Here is a 24,388-nt window from a genome sequence, read left to right as displayed (position 1 = left end):
GGGCTCTGGGTCAACTGAAAAATTTAAAGTCAATATGAAATTGATCCTCATCAGCACTTTCTCCTCCAAACATATAGACAAAGGACATTTCTGAAACATATGTATTAGTGTTGCATTTTCTGCTCCAGAGACTCAGTGATTGTTGTCACCTCCACGTCCAGCCCTCATTAATTTATGGGGCATCCAGCATAATCAGCAACAGGCCTCTTGGCAGCATAACTCACAGACCAGCCTAGAATTTGGGCGAGTCACTAAGCTGCAAACAGAGCAATTTCCTTTCATGCTCTTCTCTCTTAGAAGTCACTGAGCACCATTTAAGTTAAGCTGAAAATCTTTGGGTTGAATTTCAAGGGCATCCCAGCAAACTAGTCTCCCTCAACTATGCAGGGAAAGAGGGTGTAGACACCCAAAATAACACATTCCATAGCACCTTCAGGAATTCCCATCCCACTTTTGCTCAGTTTAGTAGCCATAAAACTAAAGATGTGCCTAGGAGGGGGAAAAGCAGTCAGCAGAGGAGAAAAACAAAACTCTTCTTGCTGGAGGAAACACAATACAATGAAAGCCAGATGTACCACATGTGACAATGCTTGGGCACAGTATCTAGCACATAGATGTCTTCATCACTAGAGGAGATGGTTGCGATAATCCATTTAGACTGGCTTCAGACAGAAGTGGGAAAATGATTCAGGACCCCTCGCTTAAGCAGCAGGGATGCTGATATGGACTGCATGCTTGTGTCTCCCCATAACTGATATGTTGAAATCCTAATCCCTAATGTGATGGGTTTAGGAGGTGGGGCCTTTGGGAGGTAATTAGGTCATTAGGGTGGAGTGCCCATGAATGGGCTTAGTGCCTTTAAAAAAAAGAGACAGGTAATTTCCCTGGTGGTCCAGTGGTAAAGAACCCACCTTCCAATGCAGGGGACTCAGGTTTGATCCCTGGTTGCGGAACTAAGAGCCCACATGCCGTGGGGCAACTAAGCCGGCACGCCACAACTACTGAGCTCGCACGCCACAACTACTGAGCTCGCACGCCACAACTACTGAGCTCGCGCGCCTCAACAAGAGAGCCCGCATGCCGCCAACTACAGAGTCCATACGCCCTGGAGCCCCCATGCCACAACTAGAGAGAAAAAAAAAACCCACACGCCGCAACTAGAGAGAAGACCGTGCACCACAACAGAAGATCCCGTATGCCGCAACCCACACCTAAGACCCGATGCAGCCAAAAAAAAAGAAAAAAAAAAGAAAGAAGAGACAGGACAGCTGGCTTCCTCTCTCTGCCAGATGAGGATACAAGCAAAGGATGGCTGCCTACAAACCAGGAAATGGGCCCTCTAGACACTGGATCTGCCAGCACACTGATCTTGGACCTCCCAGCCTGCAGAACTGTGAGGAATAAATAATTGTTGTTTAAGCCACCCGGGCTATGGTGTTTTGGGTACAGCAGCTTGAGCTAAGATAAAGGTGAAGTCACGGCTTCCGGGGCTGGCTTTGATTCTGTAGAATGGTGCAGGGTAGCAGCCCGAGTGCCCCCTTACTCAGTATCATCTGGTGAGAACCGATAATGCCTTAGAACATTTCATTCAGGACGCTTCACCTTTCTCCCGGTTGAGGTGCCGGCTGGACATGAAGTGGGCCTTGACTGCCTGGATGCCAAGCTGAACACGCAAAGAAAAGATGGGGGAGACTTCCCGGGATGAACAGACCCAAATTTCAGGTGAGGGTCACGGTGACAGAGACTCCTTCAGACTAAGGCTCCAGGTGGTCCTGGTGGTGGTCCTGTGGGGGCAGGGCCAGGGTGGGGAATGAAGGCAGGAGAAGACTATGAAAAGCTGCAATGAGGAAAGGGCTTTATCCCAAGGTACGCCCCTTTGAACGCGGTGGGAGATGCCAGGCTTTAGCTTCCACGGTGTTACAGATAATCTGCCCCAAGCTTCTGTAAGCCAGGCTAGATTCTGTCTCTTCTGTTTCCCCAGAGGCCAAAAAGATCACAGCTAATGACAGGTGTTGGTCAATGCTGTCAATAACACCACACCACAATTCCATCCTTACCTCCTTGTTTTCTAGTTATTTGAAGAGAGTGTGTTCATAGGTATATATATGTATGGTGTATATATATACACACACACACACACACACCATACATATATATATATAATATTGTGTAGCATCACAGCCCAAGTGCCCCCATACCTCATATGGTATTTGAAAATAACAGTCACATCTAATGTCACAGCAATACTATAAAGAATGTGGTTTTATTTGCATTCTAAAAATGAGGTTCAGAGTGGTTAAGACACATGCCCAAAGCCATACAGCTATTAAGCAGTAGAGCCAGGACTTGAACCCACTGTCCTAATCTTAACTTTTTAAATAGGTTCAGTTTTCCCATTTTGAATACCAGTTAGAGTTGACAGTTATGCTCTCCAGCCCAGTTGTGGGCCCCTTAGTTTGCAGAAATCCTGACCTTTATGATGTCCTCTGGTCTCCAGCCCACTGTTCCCCCTCTGGACTTGACACAGTTCTAGAACATGGCTTGCACACGCCCTTTGGCTCCTCCCTCCTGAGATACTTGAGATCTCCCCTACATGAGTCAGTCCTGATCCAAAGCCATTCTTCTTTACACTTAAACATTTTTTACAATGATTTACTTTTTTATATTCATAAATGTGATGCATACTCAATCATAATATCAGATTTAGAAGAAAAAATATAAAGAGGGAAATAAAAGCCCTCCTTATCCTACTACACAGAGAAATTCACTCCTAATATCTTAATGCCTTGTCTTCAGCCTTTTTAGGGGTCTATGCCTATACACCTAGAGACATGTTTGCATCACAATTGGAATTGTGTTGTACATAAAGTCCTGAAGCTTACCTTCATGTCCATATGCCATTAAGAACGATAAACAATTCTTTAGAATGTTTTATTTAATGACTACTTTATCTGAATATGAAAAACTTTGGTGAAGCATTTTCCTTTTTGGAAAATTTGGTTGTTTTCCCTTTTTCAAAACTACAAGTAATGTGGAAATAAACTTGTTTGTTCATACATCTTTGTAATTTCTATTTTCAGGATGGAATACTGAAAGAGGAATTCTGAGGTCAGAAGTTATGAAGTCATTTCAGGCTCTTCCAGATGATTTTTATTAATTAAATCCTCACCAGTAGAATTCCGTTTTACACTGGAAGATAATTTTTCCTGGAAGGTCCGCTCAAAGTGGTAGCAAAGGGCAATCTTTCAGATGATCTTGCATTTGTTTGAGTAGGAACTGAGTTTAAGGGAATATCAAGACAAGACTCTGTGTTCATCTAGGCTGGGAGGGGTTATGGTTAATGCAGCTAGCATTACTTATCCTAATTAATCCACAGGGAGTGTCTGATTTACTCAGTAGTCCCCAAACAAAAAGCCTCAGCTGGTTCTCTGTGTCTCCATCCACAAATCTGCTTTTGACCAGCATGGCTTTTCACAGAGGCATGGTTGATGTGTAGCCCCTAGCATCTAACCTACTGTTCAGCATCTAGTAAGGCTCACCTGGGTGTGGGTTCATGTGTGTTCAAGGAATGAATGAAAACATACAAGAACCTCACAATTCCAACTGGCTGATATGTAAGCAAGGTGCACTCTGCCAGCTGAAGTGGATCATCATCTGGTCTCTATGTAAAGAGCTTCACTCCCAGAATAACCCCATTTCAGCTACACAGGGCATCTGTACACGGCCTCCCAACAAGAAAGACCCAATGCTGGGGACCACCCTTAGGAACAGAGGCTGTTGTGCAGAAGAAAGTGGTATTTCCCGACACAGTTGTTTCTCTTCTCCAGCTGATGCTAATTACAGTTTGCTAAGTGTAAACTGGAGAAACATCTCGCCCACCCAAAAGAGTTCCAGAAATGGGCCTGTTGTCTTCACAGCAACCTGGGAGCAGAAAGCTCTGCCTCCTTCTAAGTCTTGTATCTGTTTTTCCTCCCAACACGACACAGACAGGTAAACACACAAAGGTCCACTCACAGACAAGGTGAGCTTGAAATTTCAAATCATCCCAACCTCAGGGCCTTTCTTTTGGTCGCTTGCTCTGATGCAAAGCTGGGGCATGAAGTGGGGGCATGAAGAAGACACTGCCTGGCTGGCAGGGGGTTTAATTATACGTGTGTGTGGTGCTAATGGTGGCACTCTGGCAGTTCAAGTTATACAACTAATTATACTGAAACAACAAACTCAAGCTTTCTGGAAGGGGCCCTGCCCATGGGACGACCATATTGTCATTTTGCCACACAATCATTCCTTTCTTCCATTTTAGCATCATTTGTTGAATTTTCATCCTCTATTAAAATCCTCCTCATTTTAGGACATTATCGAGGGTCACCACCTCAGGGCAGCCCTCCCTGGTTTTACACTCCATATGAATACATTCACCTTTCTTCAATGTTATCATGACACATCGCTTGGGCCTCTTTTAAACTATTTTCAGTGTCTGCGCCTCTGTTGTCAAATCTGGAAAGCAAGACTGATGGGTCTCTAAGGTCTTTTCATGCTTTTCTTTTCAAAACTTTATTTTTTGCATTCTTAGGAATAATAATCAAATGCTTTAAAAATGGTACAGTATAGCGGTGAGACTGTGGCTGGAACCAGAAAAACAAAGTTGGAGCATCAGCTGAGTTGCTGCTAGCTGAGTGACCTAGGCAGGACTAACCATGTCTTTGGCGCTCAGCTCTCCCACCTGCAAAATGGCAAAAATGCTGATGTGACATCACAAGCCTGCAGAGTAGATTAAGTCAGGTTGTGCAGGTAAAAGCACTTTATAAATAAATAGGTGTTTGTATTAGCTATTTTAATAAAAAGCCCTGAATGGCTCTCTCCCTACTCTAAGGAAACTACCACCATTTCTGGATTAAACATCTTAAAATCTAACACCTCTGATTCTCAGAATCATGCCCAATAATCTACACTGTCTCTCTGTCTGTAGAACAAAGATTCTTCATTAAAAAACAACTTTGGGGGGCTTCCCTGGTGGCGCAGTGGTTGAGAATCTGCCTGCCAATGCAGGGGACACGGGTTCGAGCCCTGGTCTGGGAAGATCCCACATGCCACGGAGCAACTAGGCCCGTGAACCACAACTACTGAGCCGGAGCGTCTACAGCTTGTGCTCTGCAACAAGAGAGGCCACGACAGTGAGAGGCCTGCGCACCGCGATGAAGAGTGGCCCCCGCTTGCCGCAACTAGAGAAAGCCTACGCACAGAAACGAAGACCCAACACAGCCTAAATAAATTAATTAATTAATTTAAAAAAAAAAAAAACAACTTTGAGGACCCTCTCATGTGTGCCTACTTTGTATTAAGCATTTGCCAAGCTTATGCCACATAAACAGAGTGAAAGAATTAGAGAGGCTTAGGTTAGGGTCAAGTCCCAGGTCTGCAAATGAATATTTGCGTGATTGTGTGAAAATCGCTTCGCTTTTTGAATCTTCGTTTCCTTGTCTATAAATCAGTGGTGATACTGCCTTCTATAAAAGACTGCTGTAAAAATGACCACGCGACAACACTCAAAGCACACAGACACGACACCCGGCACAAAGCAGGCATTCCACAAAGACCAGTCCCTTTCTCCTTCTTTCCTTTCCCTTTGAGCACCGAGGTTCTAGAATTCCACAATATAAAACATTCATACACATAGATGAGGGGTAGATGATGGGTGGTCTCTAGGGGAGTGATGTCAGAGAAAGATTTTACCAGAAACTCCATTCCAGTATCACAAACAGGCCCCTGCTTGAGCCTGTCACCCTCTGTGCTCATCACCACAATATTTTACAGTGGGCATTTAATTTTTTTTTTTATACAAAAAAGAAAGATTATTCTCAGTGATGCATGTGATAAATATGCAGACTTTAAACCTTTTAGAAATATTAAAGGTTTCACAGCTCAATGTTTGACAGACTTGATTAATCCCTTCCACACAAATATATTCAGGAGGATAGCTGTAGCTGGGTTTTAAAGCTCCAAGAGTGTTCTTTGATAAAGGTAAAGAAAAGGTAAAGAGCTTTTAAAAAGAGAGAGGTTCTTGTGCTGCACGGAATAGACAAAGAATACGAAGACCCAGAAGGCTGCACAGGAGGATGGAGAGCTGGAAGCTGGGGGCGGTGGGGAAAGGAGGTGGGGGAGAACAGTGCTTTAAAAGCTCTCTTTCTTGGAGGAGTTTTCAAAGGAAAGGCACACATTCTGCCTGAACACAGGCCATTCGTCCAAGAGTTTTCTTCTCTGCTGGGTTCCAAAATGGATGATGGGGGGGTGGGGCAGGGCACACCAAGGGCAGAACAAGCTTCAGAGAGGAGTAAAATGGAATTTACCATCACCCCCTTTCATAGTCCTGGACCACTCAACAGCAGCCTGCTTGCTCCTTCAGTCACCAAGGCTATTAGCCTATTTCCCACACCAACCTCTCCAATTCCCAATAGGATTTTGGGCTCCTTGAAAGAACAGGGAATAATTTTTGGCTATTTTTCCCCCTCAGCACCTACCTTAGCTTTTTGATATAATAAGTGCCTAATAAACATTTGTTAAATGGACAGAGTTGGTGTTTAAGAAATCCTTGACAAAAGTGGGGGCAAAAAACCCCTACTTAAGAACAATGCTTTAAAAATTACTATCAGATTCCACATCCTTCTGATTTCCACTCTACAAAAGAAGACTGAGTTTAGAACCTTAACCACTGAAGCTTCCAAATAAAGCCTCATTCAACAGATACCGACTGAGAACTACAACCATGCTACGCGAGTTGGACACAGTTCCCTGCTCAGCCACATGGCCTGGTAAAGGAGACTTGTCATCACTGTGGGAGGTGCTCTGATGGAAGGGGATATGGGAAAACATGGGGGACAAAGGAAGCTATACCAAGCCCAGCATCTTTGTTCATGGGGGGGAGATGTTAAAAAAAAAAGCCTTGAGGGGCTTCCCTGGTGGCGCAGTGGCTGAGAGTCCGCCTGCCGATGCAGGGGACACGGGTTCGTGCCCCGGTCTGGGAAGATCCCACGTGCCGCAGAGCGGCTGGGCCCGTGAGCCATGGCCGCTGAGCCTGCGCGTCCAGAGCCTGTCCTCCGCAACGGGAGACGCCACAACAGTGAGAGGCCCGCGTACCGCAAAAAAAAAAAAAAAAAAAGAAAAAAGCCTTGAGAATGAGCTATTATACACGCTTAAGCTGAAGGTTGAAGGACAATGCAAAGGGAGACTGGGGAAAGCATACTTCCCCGTGTATCATGTACAGAGTTTTGATCTGCGAACTTCCATTTAAACTTCAAATGGAACACCTGCCCTGCTAATCAACCTCCCGCACAAAATCTCAAAATGTCATCCCACCCTGCCCCTAGGTTTCCTTTGACACCCAGGTCAATCTCCAGCCCCAACCCCTATTTTACTTTTATGGAAGCATTTTCCCAGAACGAAATACCAACATATTTGCCACAAGATATTATGGGGGGCAAAGGTGTAATTCAATTATGTGACTTAATCAATTCAAATGGCTGATGTACAAGGATCTTGGGATGCCATCCAGCTTTCAACTCAAGGCATATAATTGTTCCATAATTTCTTAATTCTCCCATAAGACAGTTTAAATTAAAGGATGTCAATTTGCAAAGCCAGACCGCATTGTATTCTTAAATTGGGCCTGAAATAGCCACAAGATGAAGGGTAATAAGGCAGAGAGCAGAGCCCAGGGTGCCTGGTGCTGTGCAAAATTGTTTAACACGGTCAGACCCTTTAATCTTCATATCTACTGATGCAGAAAGCAGCATATTTCTGTTACTTATGATAAGAAACATTACTTTTTAAATTCCTTGGTGAGGCCTGCAGATCTTCTAGGCAGCCAAGGTAGCAGGAATCTCTATTTCTGTGTCTGTGAACGTTTCTTTTTTCCCCTTAAATTGGTTTTATTTTAATCAATTTAGTCTCCAGTCTAAGTCAGAGACAAGTAACCTGAATGAAACCACACAGGAGGAGAACAAAGGCTTCTGCCTTTCAGTTCTCAGATTCTACTGCCTACCGGCTCCTTGAATAATCAGTGATTAAACAAATACTGAACCTGAGGGTATAAACTTTAGGACAGGCAGTTAGTTCCAGAAAGGGAGAGAATTGGAACAGCATCTGAGAGAAACAAAATCATGCTCCAAAGTGGAGTGCGCAATGGAGGGGAGGGGATGATTTGAACTATTTTCATGGAAGAGTCAAGTATTTTACTTACACGTGTCCTAGGAAACGCTTGGGTCAATGCGTCCAGGCTGGGTGGGGGTAATGCTGGGGAAACGGAGGCCCCAGGATCTGGATCCAAGAAACTGGATGATGTTTTCCCAAGATTGCCAGGGCCACGAGTCAGGAATAGTCATGGAGAGAAGCCAAGGACATCACTATAATGAAAGAAGTATATGTCAATTTTGAAAGCAAACCAGAGTTAGCAGTCCAACGGTGTTTAGAGTTGAGTGGCTCAGGATGAAGCATCATCTAAAGTGTACACAATGCATGTAGGTGGGCTTTGGGCACAGGTATCCGAAGGAATTGTACCAGGCTAAACAAAAGGGCATTTGTCAGTGTCTCTGTGCCAAGTGTTGTGTCAGATTACGTGGAGGGTACAAACAAAGCATAACATATGCATCAATCTGTATTTAAAAAATTTGGCCTAAGTTATACATACACAGGTTAAAATTCAAAACGTACAAATTCCACATTTCTCACTTCTATGAATCTATCTGTAGGATAAATACCAAGAAGTGGAATTATTGGGTAAAGAAAACATGTATTATAATATTTGATAGATATTGTCAAATTACCATCTACAAAGGCTGTGCAATTTTACATTCTCTTCAGCAATATATGAAACGACATCCTTCCCATGTTCTCCCCAACAGAGCTGGTCACAGGTCTTTATTTGGGGAGACACAAGATATAAGGCATAATAATGACAATAATGCTAATATTTAACAAACGATCATAGCATTTTAAGAGCAGTTTTTAGTCTTTATATGGAATAATCCATTTATTTCCAGCAGTTACCCACTGACATAGGTACCATACTGTCATCATTAAATAGATAAGGAAACAAACATAGAGAAAGTATCTTGTTCTTGACCACAGCTATGAAGGGTGGGGCTGGGCTTCTAGCCCTGGCACCTGGCAGTACTTCAACAGCAAAACTTTTAACTATTAGCTCTTATTCTAGGAGGTGGGGTGTTTATCTACGGTACCTGTTGTAAGAGGTACACACAAATAGGAAACCGGAGCGGGGGTATGTGTCAAGGGAATCAGAGAGACCAGTTCTTTCCATCTTAATAGAAGTAGACACAGCCTATTAAGTGGGAAAATGTTGGGCTATAGTGGTTGATAAGCAAAATTCTAAGAAGAACACGTTGACACATTATTCTTACTTTTTTCTCCTACCCTTTTCACTAGAAAAATTATTCTATCAATATTCATGATGTGTAGAAAGGTCAGAGCTACAATGATGAAAGCGTGGTGTAGTCAAATGAACATGGTACTTTAAGTTACCCATAGACTTAAGAACCCAACCCGTAGACTTGGGTTCGAGTTCAAGTTCTACCACTTTTTAGTTGGATGATGGTAAGCAAATTATGTAACTTCTCTGAACCTCATTTTCTTCAAATGAAAACAATGAGTCTATAATCCCAGGAAAATGTTTACGATGACTCAATAATACAAAATATAAACAGTGCCAAACAATCAACAAACATCATTAGTTATAAGCAATTTCTAACTACCTGTTTGAGTTTATTCTCCCTGTTTCTCTTTACAGACCCTCTGCTTTCAGAAGATAGTTCATTCACTTTTCTCAAGCACGATGGAATTTGCCAGTCTGCTTGCATTTCTGCATTCCATTCTCTCTTGCTGAAACACTTCTCTGTCCCCAAGTCCTACCTACAGGAATTCTACCATTAAGCTATCCAGGTTTATATCAAATGCCACCAACTCCACAGTGTCTCTTGAATAATGACCTCTGCAGTAAACTACCCCTAAGTGGTTTAATCCCTGAGTACTATTGAATTCCTATTTATTGGGCTCTACTACTTTTAAGACATTAACCATCATACTACTAGTTCTAAAATGCTTTCCTAAGTACCAGGCACTGTTCTAAACACTTTCTATATCTCACTTAATCCTCCCCACAGGTGACAGGTAGATATTGTTATTATCCCTCCTAGACAGTCCTGTCAGTCACTATTAGCATGTCTTATCTGCAAAGCTGGAATGAAGGCCCTATAAAGGGCAAAGAGGCCATGAGCATAATATTTAAACTTGTAGGCTTTGGAGTCAAAGAACATGGTTCCAGTCTTGGTCCTGATCCTATCAGCTGTGTGATATTTAGCAAATTACCAAATCTCTCCAGGCATTGATTTGGATTTGTAAAGGGGATGCTGATAACACCAACTTCAAAGAGCCATTATAAGGATTAACTGAGTTTGCAGATATAAGAATTTGAAACAGTGTGTGACATATGGTGAGCACTTAAGTATCAGCTCCTATTATTGCTATTTAAATAGCAGGTAGCTGGTTTCCAATAAAAGGCTCCCAGTCACCACTTCGAATTTGCTATTCTCTCTGCCTGCGCTGCCTTTTCCCACCCTCATCCATCATTTCACTGCCAACCTGAAGAACTCAAGGCCCAGGTCACTGGGATCTTGCTCTAGCATCTCCTACTCTGTAAGGCCTCCCTTGATAGCCCCCTCTGCAGAGAGAGCTCCCTCCATCCCTCCCCCTATTACCATGTGCCCAGCTCACCTGTACCCCTCATCTTACTGTGCTACAATTCCTTGTTGCCAGTCCTGCTCAGAACTATGCACTCCTGGAAGATGGGGATGATGCCTTATTTATTTATTTTTATAAATGTATTTATTTATTTTGGGCTGCGTTGGGTCTTTGTTGCTGTGCGCAGGCTTTCTCTGGTTGTGGTGAGCAGGGGTTACTCTGTTGCGGTGCGTGTGCTTCTCATTGTGGTGGCTTCTCTTGTTGCAGAGCACTGGCTCTAGGCGTGCGGGATTCAGTAGTTGTGGCACACGGGCTCAGTAGTTGTGGCTCTGAGCTCTAGAGTGCAGGCTCAGTAGTTGTGGCGCATGGGCTTAGTTGCTCTGCGGCATGTGGGATCTTCCTGGACCAGGGCTTGAACCCATGTCCCCAGCGTTGGCAAGTGGATTCTTAACCACTGTGCCACCAGGGAAGCCCACTTTAGTTATTTTTGATCCCCAATACTTAGCACACAACTTGCATAACTGGCTGCTCTGTGTCTATTAAATGAAGAAATAGATGAATTTTAAATGTAAAAAAAAAAAAAGATACAAATGAACTTATTTACAAAGCACAAATAGACTCATAGACATAGAAAACAAACTTATGGTTACCAAAGGGAAAGGAGGGGGGATAAATTAGGAGTTTAGGATTAAAATATATACACTACTATATATAAAAGAGATAACCAACAAGGACCTACTATATAGCACAAAGAGCAAGATTCAAGGTTATTACAAGATACTGAGGATCTTAATATCTTGTAATATCTTGTAATAACCTATAATGGAAAAGAATCTAGAAAATAATAGATACATATATATATAAAGAATTAGATACATATTTGTTGTACTCCAGAAACTAACACAACACTGTAGATCAACTATATTTCAATAAAAATTTTTTAAAAAATTTAATTTAAAAAAGTTAAAAAAAAATCTTAAGACAAAAAACCCCTGAATGATAAATAAGGGAAAGTTATCAAATTCTTAACTCACTACTATATAATTCACTGAAAAGTCAATCTCCCAATCAAAGCATAGAAAAGAAACTCTGCTAAAAGTAAATGTTTTCTAAAAATAGATGAGAAGGTTCTGTAAAGGGACCCATCTCATCCCTATCAGCTGTATCTTCACTCACCACACTGCCAAGCTATTGATATTTTGGTGATAGACGTGGCAAAATGATAGATTCACCAGCAATTCATAAACTCAAGACATTAACAGACACACTGACTGCTCAGATATAAGTAGAGAATTACGGAAGGAAAATAATAATTAACTCATAAGGAGAGGGGCAAGTAAACATTCTATTAAAAGGGAAAAAATCCCAAATGAATATAATCTCTTTCCACTACATCATGAGCATTAAAATTAATGGTGTTGGCTTTTCTGTGGTTTGGATCATCATTGTATTTAACAAGCTGAAGTTAACTTCACAGCGAAAAAAAATAAATTAAATGTGCCAGTGTCTCAGGAAACTTCATTTTCTGATTGAATAGCCAAGTTGATGCATATCACCAGAATGGCTGACAATCAGTTTTCCATACTGGTGTGTTCTAAATGGGAAAGGAAACCAACTCTTCATTTAAATTATATTGCAAATCACTTCTTGCCTGCTGAATGGCAGTCAGCTGCAGTAGGTGGCTTTCACATAGCGCCCCAAATACAACATCGGTTGATTAATGTTAATTTCAAATGTGTTTTTTGGGGGATGGGCATGCTATCGTAGTGCACATGATGCTGAGGAAATTTTACAGTGGGTGACTGACTCAAGGGCCAATAGCATATTTGCCATCAGATAAAAATGCACATTCACAAACATACCAAGACAAGTCAATTATTTCCTGATTCACTATTCCCTGGGTCCCTTTGAGCAAAGAAAACTATTTATACTCCCCATCAGATGGATACACAGAATCACGGTAAACAAGCCCCTGATTCCACTATTCTATATTATATTTCCCAGGGCACCTTCCACTGTGGAAGTCATTAGTTTTGGTCTTTTTGTTCCCGATTTATCAAAACAGACATGTTGGGCTTCCCTGGTGGCGCAGTGGTTGAGAGTCTGTCTGCCGATGCAGGGGACACGGGTTCATGCTCCGGTCTGGGAAGATCCCACGTGCCGCGGAGCGGCTGGGCCCGTGAGCCATGGCCGCTGAGCCTGCGCGTCCGGAGCCTATGCTCGGCAACGGGAGAGGCCACAACAGTGAGAGGCCCACATACAGCAAAAAAAAAAAAAAAAAAGAAAACAGACATGTTGCTAGTGAGCTCAGTTTTACCCCCGGATGCAGAACAGTTAGGAGAGATAATTTTTGACCAACTGAACAAAACAAACAAAACATGCTTTGTAACCTTCTGGTGAGGGTGACTGAAAATTTTTACTTCTCTACCTTGATGACTGGTATGTCAATAAATACTAAAATCACTGCTCGAAATCTTGCGATTCTTTTCCCCCTCCTCGGTTAATAGTTCAAAGAAACAAACCAATGCAGCTCTCTGAATTACTTTCAATACAATGTACTCGAGTCAGACGATTCAAAATTAAGGAAATTGATCAGAACCACCATCTGAAAAAAAATTAACATGAGTCATCATATTCCATTGGTCAAATCAATAATACCCTTTTAAAAAAGAATACAGGGCTTCCCTGGTGGCACAGTGGTTGAGGGTCCGCCTGCCAATGCAGGGGACACGGGTTCGTGCCCTGGTCCGGGAGGATCCCACATGCTGCGGAGTAGCTGGGCCCGTGAGCCATGGCTGCTGAGCCTGCGCATCCGGAGCCTGTGCTCAGCAACGGGAGAGGCCACAACAGTGAGAGGCCCGGTGCAAAGGTTCTGGGGACAGATTCCCCTGCACTGGAGGTAACCCTGCTCTCGGGATGCCAGGTCACACACAGCATACCCCCAGCACAATGTTGTCATTGACGATCAGGAACTGATCAGGAACGTGTGGCACAGATGGGAGTGTTTTTTTGCTCAGATGGTCTGGCATGGAATCCTAGCTCTTGCACTTGTAACTGTATTATTCTAGGTAAATTCCCTTTTTTAATAAGCCTGAGTTTTCTATTTGCAGGGCTGTTTTGAGGATTTGGGGTAAACACCTTGCAGTGCAGTGCCTGTCATAAAGTAGACGCTCCATCCATGAGAGCTATTATTACAATAGGCTTTAAACAGAATCCCTTTCTTCATTTACGAGTGTTTCTCACCATACTACTGGGATCATCAGTGAGTACTTGAGATATCAGGATCCATATAACTAATGGACTAATTTACAGATGTGTAAATACCCAGTGTGCCCTGAGACCACATTTTCTGTTGTGTGTAAGTCAATGTATTTCAATAGCTGAAAGCTAATTTCCACGTGGGTCTTTGACCTTTAAAAGTACTGAATGCCTTGCTCTCAAGTGACAGGATCTTTTCTGTACCTGACACTGATTTGCAAAATTAGATGTCCGGAAGGCTAAAACATAATTTTTTATGAACAAGACCATAGCGTAACAAGCCTGGGACTAGCTTATTAAACCTAACTACAGTAAAGTCTTGGTGACCGTCAAGGGACCAGGCTTCTGCCGTGGCAGGATCTTCAGGCAGGGGAGCCACAGAGAGGCTTCTGTGAGAAAGTTCCAAAGCTCCTGTGAGTGCATGAGGCACTGCGCACATAGAATGAAGCAGTGGTTCTCAAGCTGCATATTTGAGTCACCTGGGGAACTTTACAAATTACGGATGATCAGGCTCCACCTGACCCTAGTGAATCAGTCTCTGGGGGTAGAACCCGTACATTAGAAAAATTTTACAAGCTTTCCAGGTTATTGTAATGGGGAGCCCAGGTTGCAAAAATTCACTGGAGTAAAGAAATGTTCTGACTGGCTGATGGTCTTTAAAATTGGTGGTCTTTCTTTACGTAAGAAGGTTGAAAAGTGTGGAAGCAACAAGAGGAAAAACAGATCACACGAAAGAAGAGATGGAGAGCAGGAAGAATGGTCTGGATCTCGTGGTCAGGGGAGGAGGGGTAAATGGTAACTAAAGCAGTGGGTGGTGCTGCCCTGAGGATCGGGGAGATGGGGGAGGAGAGGCTGGACAGTAGCCATGGACTGACACACCATCTCTCCCGCTCTTGAGAAAGTAACACCACTCTCAGGACCAGGGAGGAACACCAGCAAGGGGTAAATGGGGAAGGGAGCGTATGGGTAAACTGAGGCAAGAGAGTCACTTCTGCTGCCAGGTCTATAGCCCCAGCTTTTCACCTCCGACTGCCCCAACCTCTTTCATACTTCCATACTTTTCCGTGTTCTGTTCCTTCCACCTGAGATCACTTTTCTCCTCCACCAAGGAAATGCCATCAAATATCACCTCCTGCGTGAAGTGTTTCCTGATATCCTCCAGCACAGTTTACTGTTCATCTATTCAGTCCAGAGCATTTCTCCCAGAACACTTTATGTGTTCCCCTCAGACACAACTCATCACATTGCAATAGCCTGTGGTTTATGCGTATGCCTCGCTTGCTCAATTCTGGGTGCTTTTCTGTTTCATCCTTGGTCTCTGCCACAGGACCCAGTACAAATTCAGTATTTTTTTTTTTTTTTTTTAAAGGAGCCTACAGCACAGTAGTAGACTTATATTGCTGTCGTCTGCCCAGCGTCCTTTTTATAGCTGGCCCATCCTGTGGGATTCTAGAACAACTGTCAATCATGATGACTTAGCTGACCACTGGCCTTACAGGTCAGCATGTGACCCAGGCAGGGTAATTGAGTGCTTCCACAAGAAATGCTACATGGATATTGAGGAAGAGGGTTTCTGTTGCAAGACCTGTAAGGATTTTACCTGAGTCTAACAAAATTATCTTGTTTGCAGGAAGTCTGGAGCTCCCTTTGGCAGGAGTGAATACTGCTAAATGTTGACACATTTAGAAACAGAGAGAGGTAGAAATCACAGAGGTCAAAATCGACAGATGAAGAGAGAGGATGAACTCTGATGAAGGCATTTTACCACCTGGATACAGCCAGGCTAGATATACAACCACTCAAGTCTTCCCAGTTACATATGCCAATAAATTCATCATTTTGCTGGTGTTAGAGTTGCAAGGCATACTTTGCAATGGAAGTTATCTGTACCAACTCAATCATATCACATTAATGATATTGAAGACAAAGTCCCCAGTCATACAAAAACATTACACTTGATTCTTTTGTTTAAGAAATCAGTAGAGAATAAGTTCATTTTAAAACAAAGGTGTTCGGGCTTCCCTGGTGGCGCAGTGGTTGAGAGTCCGCCTGCCGATGCAGGAGACGCGGGTTCGTGCCCTGGTCCGGGAGGATCCCACATGCCGCGGAGCAACTGAGCCCGTGGGCCATGGCCGCTGGGCCTGCGCGTCCGGAGCCTGTGCTCCGCAACGGGAGAGGCCACAACAGTGAGAGGCCCACATACAGCAAAAAAAAAAAAAAAAAAAAAAAAAAAAAAAAAAAAGATAAAACAAAGGTGTTCAAACTGTTTGACAGGGTCCAAGGTATGTGTGGAGGACTCTCAGGAAACAAATTATGGAGAAATTAGAAAGCATGTGCCAGGGGCTTGGCCTGCTCCTTACTTCTTTAAAGTAACTCTTTATTCTGTTTTATATACTGAGATTCTATAACTCTACTTGAAAAAAAAAGGCCCCATTGCTTTAAGAAAGAGTATGAAAACGAATGCATTAAAATATATCCTCAAAAACAGTATAATATTTTAAATAAAATTTTCCCACACATGAAAGATTAGTCCTCAGCTACGTGAAAACTTTGCTTACATGAGATGATTCATTCTGTAAGGGGCCTGGGGAACTGAAGTTTTGCTATAATTGAACAGACGGCTAGAGACATGAGACAAAGATGGAAGGATCCCATACCATCATTCCTGGGATCCAATAGGACATTTTGTCCCAAACCCTCGTATGGCAGGAGGCAATGCCAAATGCTTGTTGAATGTGTTGCAAGAAATCCCTAGGTGGCTAGGAATAGAAGATTCTGCACTGGGCAGTCTTCGGGAAACTGAACTAGAGAGAAACTCTAGAAAGGAGTTAGGAAGAAAAACTTCCAAAGAGCAGCTTTTTAAACTTAGTCACGTGAGTTCAGAGCCTGAGTCACGCTTGACTCCTCTGCCTTCCTCATTTCCCATGCTTAGTCCTACCTGCCTGCGTCATCTTCTCATAACCCTCAACCTCATTTCCTCTTCACCTTCACTGCCTCCGAGTCTCATCTTTTCTTTCAGGACAGTTTTAAGGCCCTCCTTCCTCTAGCCTTTGCAGGGTCGCCATGTTGAGCTTCTCGAATAAAAAGGGATCACAGCCCTGGCCTCACTGCTGCAAACCTGCCCATGGATGAGGTCCAACCCTCTCGCCATGGCCATGCTCGTGTACACCTCCTCTCCCCGCCACCACTGCCTGTCGCACAACACAGACCTGTAGGCGTTTCTGTCCCAGGAGTCGGTGCCTTTGCCCGTATATTCCCTCTTCGGGTATGTGCAGCCAGGGCTCAGAATCATTCTTCTACACCAGTGGTTCTCCATTTTAAAAATTTGCTTTAAAAAAATTACTTAGGGGGACTTCCCTGGTGGCGCAGTGGTTGGGAGTCTCCCTGCCAGTGCGAGGAACGAGGGTTCACGCCCTGGTCTGGGAAGATCCCACAGGCCGCGGAGCGGCTGGGCCCGTGAGCAACAATAACTGAGCCTGCGCGTCCGGAGCCTGTGCTCCGCGACAAGAGAGGCCGCGATGGTGAGAGGCCCGCGCACCGCGATGAGGAGTGGCCCCCGTTTGCCACAACTGGAGAAGGCCCTCGCACAGAAACGAAGACCCAACACAGCCATAAATAAATAAATAAATAAGTTTAAAAAGAGTAGCCCCCGCTCGCCGCAACTAAAGAAAGCCTGCGCGCAGCAGGGAAGACCAACGCAGCCCAAAATAAATAAATGAATTTAAAAAAAATTACCTGGGGATCTTGTTAAAAGGCAGGCTGTGATTCAGGAGGTCCGGAGTGGGGCCTGAGATTCTGCATTCCTAGCAAGCCCACAAATGCTGCTGACGCTGGTGGTGAAGGGATCCCACTTTGAGTAGCAAGATCTGCCAACAATTACAGTGGAGACCTTCCCTAAATAACCTCCCCTCACTCACCGCTCTAATGATTAGGTACATCTGCTAGCCTCTGCTTGCAAGCAGATGATGTTGAAATGTCAATTAATACTTATTGAGTACTCACAATGAACCAGGCACTGTTTGAAGTGCTTTTCATTTATTAACTCATTTAATCAGCACAACAACCCTATGAAGTAGGTTACTATTTGTATTATCACTCATTTTTAAGCTAGGAAACTGAAGCACAGAGAGGTTAAGTAACTTACTCAGGATCACACAGCTGGTAAATAATGGACGTTGGCTTAAACTCAGGCCAGTGGTCTCTGAAGCGCACAATTTTGTACCCTTATCCTATGCTACTCTCAAAGATTCTCAGCTGAAAGAGTCCTGCCCCGGCCTCCTCAGCTCTTTCTGCTTTCCTCCATCCCAACACGCACAATAATATATTACAATAGACTGTTTACTTGCCATTCTCTCCACATCAGGCCGTCTCTGGTTTAATTCTGAATCCCAGGCACCCCAGGCAATTCCTGGCATACAGTAGATGTTAATTACATGTTTTTAAACTACTGACCTGCTTAAACATTCATAGAATTTAGCAACTTTTCCACTTCTCTCTGACAAAAGTTCGTTTATTTCACTGGCTCTCAAACTAGCTAGCATCAGAATCACATGGAGGGCTTGTTAAAATGCTCACTGCTGGACCCCACCCCCAGAGTTTGCATCAGTAGGTTTAGGGTGGCAGCTGAAAGCCTGCATTTCTAACAAGTTCCCAGGTGATGCTGCTGCTGCCCGTCTGATGACCACACTTTAAAAACCACAGTTTTATTTACTCCTCATAAATTCTCAAGTTTTCTTTCACAAAAGATCCTAAAGCACTCAACAGGAGTTTCAGAAATAGATTATCAAAAAACTCTGCGACCAAAGGGAATTTTTACCTCTCCTATTCAGGAGCATGAAAAAAGTATAAAATAAATATCATAGCATTTTACTAACAACACAGCTAGAAACTGGTTTTATTTTCTTTTCGAAAAAAAAAAGAAATCGGGTGAATTAGCAAGTGACATTTAAAGCAGAAGTCAAAAGCAAGTGGAGGATTTGGTTTTAGATAATCCAGAGGCAATTAAATCAACTTTGGTGTACTGTGTACTTTTGACTTGGATTCTCCGCACCAGGCACTGGGGATGCAGTGAGAGCCAGGCAGGCCTGGCCCTTGCCCTCAGGAAGTGTGAAGTCTAGCAGGAAAGGCAGCAAGAAGCAAGCAAGTGTATAAAGAAATGAAATCATTATACAGACTGAGAAATGTTCTAGTAAGATAAGCAGTGTGCTAAGAGAGAATGCTGGGGGGAGGGCAGTGCTCACTTTAGGTAGGGTGATTGTACAGGCCTCTCTAAGGAAGTGATATCTTATTACTTGAGCCCATAAGAATGAGAAAATCCAGCCTTGTGAATAGCCAGGAAAGAATATTCCAGACAGAGGAAATCACAAAGGTGAACTCCCTGGGTATTAGAAGGAGCTCAGTAAAGGCCAGGGTGCCTGGAGCATAGGCATGAGGTGGACCTTGTATTGCACAGGGAAGATTCCAAATTGCGTTCTCAGTGTAATAGGAAGAAACTAGAAGGATTTCAGCAGAAGAAAGTCATGTCTGATTTGCATTTGAAAGAGATCACTCTGGCTGCCCCGTGGAGAAAGGCTTGTAAGGAGCAACAGCAAGGGAAAGGATCAGTCAGAAGTTAATTTTTCTATGCAATGTGCTACCTGAAACACCTAACAGCTGGTGGAGGGTGGGTGTGGGGAGAGGTTTATCAGCTGCACCAGTATAAAGTTTTACATCCTATTCAAATAATCTACTTGCACTGCACTGTTTAAAGACAACGTGCTAAACTGGTCTAGGCTAATTGTAGCAAGTTGCTGCAATGCAGACCTCCAGCTTGCTGAAAAGTCCATAGAAGACTTGCTTTGAGAGAATCCTTAACAGAATGGCTGTGTATAATCCCCAGAAAGGATTTGAAGAATACAGGGGGCCCTTGAGAGCTGAAAAAAGCAGATAGTGAAGTGATATTTTCCTTTCTTACAAAATAAGTCCTTTTCAAATTATAATGAAATTCAAGTTTGTGGATGGCCATCCATAACAATAGCCAACACTTACATATGCCCATGCACCAAGCCCTATTGTCCTAAGTGATGATGCATATTTACTTATTCAATTCACCCATGAAGTAGCCACTGTGATGCCATTGTTCTTATTTAATAGATGAGGAAGCTGAGGCACAGAAAGGGTAAGTAATTTGCCCAAGGTCACACAGCTGAACTGACCTTAACTATTGAAACTGAGGCTTGACACTGGGCTGTCTGGCTCCAGAGTTGTGGCCTTAACCATCATCATACTATTGCTTCTAGAGAATCTGCAGAATGAGGAGACATAACTTTATTTATTGAAAGGGAGACCCCACATTTTAAATTTTGTTTGATTCCTAGCATAATTCCTGACAGAATAATCTAGCTCTGAAGATGAGCTGAACCTGAATACTGAGCTTCACTGCCCACCATTAAAGAAAAGACACAAAATCAGAGACGGGAACTGAGTTCTACGATAACATCCTCACACCAATGACATATGCAAACACAAAAATGCACACGGATGTTGTTAAAAGACTCCGCGGAATCTCAACAAAATTATATGTAACTTTAGATCCTGTGGAAGAGGTACCAAAACTCAGTTTTTCTAAAATAAGCGAGAGAACATTCCAGAGGAAAGCATGCATGTAGCTGCACCAACTGTTGACCCCCAAACATAGTGGGTGTTGAGCCAACCAAGCCCTGCCTGGCATCAGGGATGAGGCCTAATTCACAATGGTATTGCCAGAGTCAAGGACAGTACCTGGCACACAATACATGGGATAAAACTGGCTGAGTGGGATGGGCAGATCCCTTGAAGTCCCTGCCATAGAGTTGACTAGCTGCGTGACCTTGGTCATGTCACTTACTCTCCTGGGCCTCAGTTTACCTGTGTGTAGACCAAGGATGATATTATCTTCCCTGTATCTTTGTTGTGTATATGAGGGAAGGGACAGAATGGAAGTGAAGATCTTAGTGCTTAGCCCAGGATATATAATCAGTAAGTGATAACTGCTGCTGAAAGAATTATTTATTACTACTGCTACTACTACTATCACATGCCTGTAGATTTGAAAACTAGCAGTAAGGCCAAACAGGTTACAAATATAAAACCTTTAACATAAAAGCATGATTGCAGTCTGGTTTTTGAGAAATATTTTATAGGAAATATATTCTTTGTCAGTTAGAAGAAAATACTGGACCAAAATGACTGATAGAGAAATCTGAGAGATATTGTAGTATAGTGGTTAAAGGGATAGACTTTAGACCAAACCCCAGCTTCACCATTTACTAGCTGTGTGACCTTAGGCAAGTTATTTAACATCTCTTGGCCTCAGTTCTCTCATCTGTAAGATGGGAGTGTTCATAGTAACCGGCTTCATGGAATTATTATGAGCATTAAATGAGATGGTATACATAAAGCATTTAGACATGCCTAACAGGATGTGAGCACTCAGTAAGTGTGAACTACTGTGATTATTATGTTGTCGTTTCCACTGTGTGGGTATTTAACGCAAAATCAGGAAACTAGTGACAACATGAAACGCTGGGCTCCTGGTTTGTGTCTGCCTGTGGCTCACAAGGAAACCGACTCCAAAAAAAGTGAGACGTTGCCACTCTCATTGTATCACAGCACTGGGGCAGTTAGAGATGCTGTCTGGCCATCCTAATAGCTACAGGCTGGCTATTTAATGACTTACAAAAACAACAAGAAAAAGGAACCGTTATTTGATGCCTAAAAGTTATAGAAAATGAAAGAGAAGGTTGGGGTGTGTAAAAAGTTATTGTTCTGATCCTTAGGGCAATTAGCGTAATCAGGACCGATACAGCACAGTGCACTGGCGAATCCAGAAACTCCTTTTTCCCTTCCATCAAAGGATAATATATATTTTCACCTTCAGAAAGGTTAGGTAATTATAAATGTATTCTCCTTACTCATAATATTTGAAGCAAGTAATTGTTGCCCATGGGAAAATGTTTAATTATTTCTGATGAACAGTTGTGGCAGTGAAACACGAGAACATGACAGGCAGAGAGTGTGGAAAACACGGCCCAGTTCTTAATTGTGTGGGAATCTTGTCTTTTCATGGTGGAAAAAAAAAAAAAAATCCCATACTGATTTTTCTCTCAATTGATTTCACAAAATTTTCAGTTTAACAACAGTGAGTCTCTCCAATTATAGCCTCTTCTCGATTCCCTAGGCTAGAGGCTGCCTCGTACCTTCGGGATGGAAACCTCACACTGCTCAGCTAGTGCCCTTTCCTGGACAATACAGCCTCATAACTGTACACCCTCCTCCCCTCAGCCAATTTGTAAAAATTGAAGTATAGTTGATTTACAAGATTGGGTTAGCTTCACGTGTACAGTAAAATGATTCGGATATATAGATATAGATATATAGATATATATAAATATATGTATTCTTTTTCAGATTCTTTTCCATTATAGGTTATTACAAGATAATATAGCTCCCTGTGCTATACAGTAAATTCTTGTTGTTTGTCTATTTTATACATAGTAGTATTTATCTGTTAATCCCATACTCCTAATTTATTCCTCCCACCTTCCCCTTTGGTAACCATAAGTTTGTTCTTTGTCTGTGAGTCTTTTTCTGTTTTGTAAATAAATTCATTTGTATATCTTTTTAGATTCCACATATAAGTGATATCATATAATATTTGTCTTTCTCTGTCTGACTTTCTTCACTTAGTATGATAATCTCTAGGTCCATCCATTGCTGCAAAAGGCAATGTTTCATTTCTTATGGCTAAGTAGTATTCGTGTGTGTGTGTGTGTGTGTGTGTGTGTGTGTGTGTGTGTGTGTGTGTGTGTGTGTGTGTGTGTGCGTGCGCCATAGTTTCTTTATCCAGTGTCTGTTGATGGACACTTAGGTTGCTTCCACATCCTGGCTATTGTAAATAGTGCTGCTCTGAACATTGGGGTGCAAGTATCTTTTCAAATTAGAGTTTTTATCTTTTCTGGATATATACCCAGGAGTGGGCTTGCTGGATCATATGGTAACTCTATTTTCGGGTTTTTAAAATACCTCCATATTGTTCTCCATAGTGGCTGCACCAGTTTACATTCCCACCAACAGTATAGGAGGGTTCCCTTTTCTCCACACCCTCTCCAGCATTTATTATTTATAAACTTTTTGATGATGGCCATTCTGACCAGTTTGAGGCGGTACCTCATTGTAGCTTTGATTTGCATATCTCTAATAATTAGCAATGTTGATCACCTTTTCATGTGCCCTAGGCACAATATTTTTAAAGGCAGTAGGGAAGTGGCAAGGGAGTGCAGCTTTGGGATTGCATATAGAGATGGAGGAGCCATTTCTCATTCCTTGTGTGGAGTAAAGGACTGAGTGGGGGAGGGGCTTTGGCGCCCTGTTATGGATGCTTCACCTTATGGGTGGGAAACCTGAGACCCAGCTGGGGAAGTGGCTTGCCAGAAGCTACCCAGCAAAAGCAGGTCTTAAACTGAGATCTTCTGACTCCAAATCCAGAAAGAGAAGCAAGTTGAACTGGGAAGATTCAGTGCAGTTGATGTGACAATCTGAGGTCAGGCCTGGCAGAAAGGAATGGGTTCTGGGGAAACTGGTAGATGAAAGGGGCTGAAGGGGTAAACTGTCAGGGGCTACAGACACGCCCCACTAGGCCCTCTTCCCTGCAGCTGGTGCCCACTGTCCTTCCTCTCAGGGTGGCATGGAGTGGCTAAGAGCAAGCGACTCTGGATTCAGACAAACCCGACTTCAAATCTGCCTTTTCCTAACAATGCAATGAAGTAGGCATCACTATCCCATTTTACACATTTAGGAAACTGAGGCCCAGACAAGTCAAGGAGCTTTCCCAAGACAAAGTTTGACTGGGACTTTGACCCATGTCTGATTTTCAAGCCTACCACCACCAAAGGCTGGGATATTTACATAAAATATTTCTTTACATTTACAAGCTGATTTTAAATCTAAAATTGGTAGTTTTATACCTTAAATTTTAATCCACTTGCCCATTAGAAACTGCTTAGAGACATGTATGGTGCTAGTCAACTCTTCTTAAATGGAATTTTTTTTTTTTTTTTTTTTTTGCGGGCCTCTCACTGTTGTGGCCTCTCCCACTGCGGAGCACAGGCTCCGGACGCGCAGGCCCAGCGGCCATGGCCCACGGGCCCAGCTGCTCCGCGGCACGCGGGATGCTCCCGGATCGGGGCACGAACCCGCGTCCCCCGCATCAGCAGGCGGACCCTCAACCACTGCGCCACCCGGGAAGCCCTTAAATGGAATTTTTATTGAGATAATTGTAGATTCACATGAAGTTGTAAGAAATAATAGTGAGGTCCCATATACATGTTAGTCAACTTTTTGATAAAAGTTTTATGAGAGATTC

At 43.0% G+C, this 24,388-nt stretch overlaps 1 protein-coding gene across 14 annotated transcripts in view; it reads right to left on the bottom strand.

The window, feature by feature from the left end:
• The window catches only part of DAB1 (DAB adaptor protein 1), a 1,205,719-nt gene that overhangs the window by 828,913 nt on the left and 352,418 nt on the right, over window positions 1-24,388 (bottom strand). For 13 of the 14 annotated variants that reach the window (XM_067006941.1, XM_067006927.1, XM_067006965.1 and 10 more), the window contains exon 2: window positions 8,237-8,399. The exons of the other annotated variant lie outside the window; for it this stretch is intronic. The gene's annotated coding sequence lies outside the window, so the exon portion shown is untranslated. The remainder of the gene's footprint in view (window positions 1-8,236; window positions 8,400-24,388) is intronic. 14 annotated transcript variants of the gene reach the window in all.

Source organism: Kogia breviceps, chromosome 1, assembly GCF_026419965.1.
Source record: "Kogia breviceps isolate mKogBre1 chromosome 1, mKogBre1 haplotype 1, whole genome shotgun sequence".
NCBI classification, from domain to species: Eukaryota; Metazoa; Chordata; class Mammalia; order Artiodactyla; family Physeteridae; genus Kogia; species Kogia breviceps.
This window is presented reverse-complemented; position numbering and strand designations above follow the sequence as displayed.